At 37.0% G+C, this 3,758-nt stretch overlaps 1 protein-coding gene across 1 annotated transcript in view; it reads left to right on the top strand.

Annotated features, from left to right (window-relative positions):
- Positions 1-3,420, top strand: part of LOC109973685 (membrane-associated phosphatidylinositol transfer protein 3) — an 84,017-nt gene extending 80,597 nt beyond the window's left edge. Inside the window, exon 21 of the mRNA XM_020623468.1 lies at positions 1,332-3,420. The gene's annotated coding sequence lies outside the window, so the exon portion shown is untranslated. The remainder of the gene's footprint in view (positions 1-1,331) is intronic.
- Positions 3,421-3,758: the final 338 nt, after the last annotated feature.

Genomic DNA, 3,758 nt, shown 5'->3' with positions numbered 1-3,758 from the left:
TACATAGAAATAAACCACATTTGAGCATTTTTGAACCTGTAAGCAAATCAGTTTAAAGACACACTCTACCAGATTAGTAGCATACTTCCATAAAGGTGGCTCAGACAAATTGGCACCAGAAGCTGAGATATCCTGACTTTTATTTACTAGTATGGCTCAATCACCAAAAAGACTGTGCAACTTCATTATACCTCCCTGTCACCCAACCATTTCCATCACCACCACATATAGTTATCATATATAGAGATACTGTAAAACAAAGGCCTTTTGTTATACATGCTAAGCATCAAGCACAAGATAAATCAGATGACATTATTAAGGTTATTTCAGTCTTTAGAAAGAGCCACAAAATACAACATGACTGTCTGCATGGTTGAATAGGATGAGTAAGCTGCAGATATTTATTTTAGAAAATGCCAGAGCAGAGCAATGACATGCATCAGTCACACAAATTTTGCTGACATCCAACCAATTAATCTCTTCATTTCTCTGGAGTCTCCAGACAACAACAGAGATGAAACACAGTGATATCAGATGAAGTGGTGTTTTTGCACTAGGAAAATAAAAGACAACCTATACCAGATGTTACTGTAGTTAAGTGCATAGAAGTGGTGAAGTTTTTCAGAATACATCTCCTCGGATTAGTACAAGACCTGTGAGGCTGTATTTATTTGTTTCCCACTTAAGATTATGTTAACGGTAACAAACATTTGCATATTGTAAGATGAATAAATCTTCACTGAATAATGCAGAACTTGCACTTCACTTTGTCATCTATTAAGAGCTCAGGCTCTCCAAAGCAGTGATGCAAACACAGATCGATTTGGCTTGTTACTGTTGAGTTCTGGCAAAGTCAGTACAGATTCACTGTGATTTGATTATGTTCTGTGATGTAGCTGATACATTATGGTCCTTACACTGAATCACAGCAGGATTATTATTTTTTTATAAATTAAAAAAAGCCTAAGAGTGCAAAAGAAAGACAAAAGGGGATTAAAGAAAGAAGAAGGGTAACAGACAGTGATTTTCCTGGCCACTGACAGTATTCCTGTGGCAACCTGAGGCAGAGATGCTATTTTTAGCAGCAGCTCCCCCAGAGAACTGAATGTAAACTTGCCCATGATTAGGATTATGCAAGTGTTGGTGGGCTACAACTGCAATGGTGTCCCATGCTTGAACTCCACTCATTTCTAGATTTGGAAATACTGCCTGTGCAGTTATGTAGACTGGATCATGTCACCGTGATACAGACAGAGTACACAAACACTAATAAATGTCAGCTTTTCCTTGTATGTGCAAAACTTCACTAATTTTCGTCTCTCATTTGACAGTGTCGCATCCACCTTCCGTACATGTACTTGGAAGGAATCTAACGGTATTCCTCGCAGCTCAGCTTTACCTCCTGCTTGGCCCTCTACACTTTTCCAACTGCTCGGCCCCTTTTCATGACATGCTCGGTGGAATATGTTATTTAGTCTTTGTGCCTGAAATTTTAAGCAGGTGCCAATGATGGTAATGATTTTTTTACAAATGTCTGTGTCAAGCTCAAATTGTGTCTAATTAAAGTCCTCTTGTTAAAGTCAGAACAACGTAATTAAGATTGTTAATAAACAAATATGTATGCACACACACACACACGCTTCAGAGGATGAAAAATGTGGTGACTGTGGTGTGGTTGAAACTGCTGAGACTTCAGCCTGAACAGATGCTGCACCACACACCCATTCAGACTGCTGTGCTGACAGGTTGACTGACTCCTTCATGGATGTAAATACTCAACACATCATTTCCCTGTGCAGGCCTCCAGACATAACGCACTGTGACTTTTAGATTTAGTCTGTACACAAACACTCTGGAGCCCATATTGCCCCGCCCCTTCCCCCCAATCTACTTTTTGCAGATTGTGCACTGTCGTTGCCTGTTGGTTAGTGAAGCTACTGGTGGACTAAAGGAAAGTGTTGATCAAACATGTTTACACACTGCTAGACACGGCTGTAAAAATAGATCAGGACTCATTTACCCACATAATTACAGTAACAGTGTAATTAGCATTATTGGTGTAGTTAGTTGTTTGGTAGCTGCAGGATGCTGTACAATATGCCAGTTGAAACTCCTCCAGGGTGCCCTCGCATCCATTTATTACAGCTGCACTTGAACCAGTAGATTTGTGTTGAAATCTGATACTGTCTTGTGTACTCGAGGTTGAACTGAGTCTTACTGTGGCCATGTTTAAAATCTGGTGCAAGTCAGACATATTTTTCTATGAAGAAATATTGTAAATAGAAATATTTTCAATGTATGCTTTTAAATCTTTTGTTGTTTGACTTGTTGAACAGTAGATTTTTTGCCTTAAATTGTAGTTGATGTTGTGTAGTTACAAAATAATTTTATTTGATCAAAGTGTTGAGTTTTACTGTTACTACATGACAAACTGCATTTTATGTAGTGAATATTTTCCTTGACATGTTGTAGATACTGTGTGCGTGTTTGTGTGTGTGAGAACGAGTGTGTTTACATATTTCTCGTAGGGTACGTGAAGTCTTCGTGCAGAGGAATTAGTGCGGCAGGTGGCCAGTGTTTACATACCTGCATGTTCTCACTGCAGCTCACTGCTGCCGGCTTTTCAGAACTGAGTGTGGGTTTTTTATACATTTGGATTGAAACTATGTGTAGCAGGATTACTTGGCTGAGGTTTTGGACCTGTCATGAAAGAAAAGGGGCTTATGAGTTCCTCGGGTGTCTTGGTTTAACTGAAAACTTGCATAGCTGCCAGTAAGGAGCTATCTTTGACTTGTTTTCTTTCATTTCCTGTAGACCATAGGTGGTCCAGTAATTAGCTATTTGATTACTACTATGTATGACTCTCTGTAGTGTTGGCCTTGTAATTGCAATGGGCAAATTAGCATTACTTGGTAACTGTTTAATATTGTAGAAACAATACTGAAATACTTAATTCTGTATTGTTTGGCCTTTAGATTGTTGATACTGAAACAATGTTATCCAAGCAATGAAGTGGTCATTCCCATGCATGTATACACAGTAATCAAAGTGACAAGTGAATAATTAAAGTTTGTGTAACACATTTTCCTGCCCTGATGATACACTGGAGAAATGAAATGTTTAAGCTGAGCAGCATTTTACTGTTAACGGTGTTAGTAAATGGCAAATATTGGTCTAATGGTTAAATGCTGATTGTTCTTTGTATGGTAATTATTTCATATTGTTAAGCAATGGCTATCATTTGTTATGTTTGTGGTGCTCCTAACTAATAAGTTATTTGTAAAAAAAAAAATTAAAAAAATGTAGTAAACAATTATTTATGGACATAAACTTGACCATCACACACTGAATAAAATCAAAATCTGTTTGGATTTATTTGATTTTTTTGATTTGATTTATTCTTTCAAGCATGTAAAGACAGTTGATATATCAACACACATAATTTTACACATATCCAACAAATGCTAATCCAATATCAATTTGCTTATACCTAGTACATGCTTGAATGGAGTAGGAAGAAGTCAGACTTATCCAGTCCTACCCCATGACATCATCTTACCATCATTGGTTTACAAGCAGTATCTCTACATAAATAATTATCTTCTACACCACACAAGTAATATACTAAAAAAATTATAACAGAGTGTTAACATTCTTACATAATTACATTCTTAAATAATTATCTTCTACACCACACAAGTAATATACTAAAGAATTATTACAAAGTGTTAACATTCATACACCACACCCACAATGTT

This window comes from Monopterus albus, unplaced genomic scaffold, assembly GCF_001952655.1.
Source record: "Monopterus albus unplaced genomic scaffold, M_albus_1.0 scaffold300.1, whole genome shotgun sequence".
NCBI classification, from domain to species: domain Eukaryota; kingdom Metazoa; phylum Chordata; class Actinopteri; order Synbranchiformes; family Synbranchidae; genus Monopterus; species Monopterus albus.
This window is presented reverse-complemented; position numbering and strand designations above follow the sequence as displayed.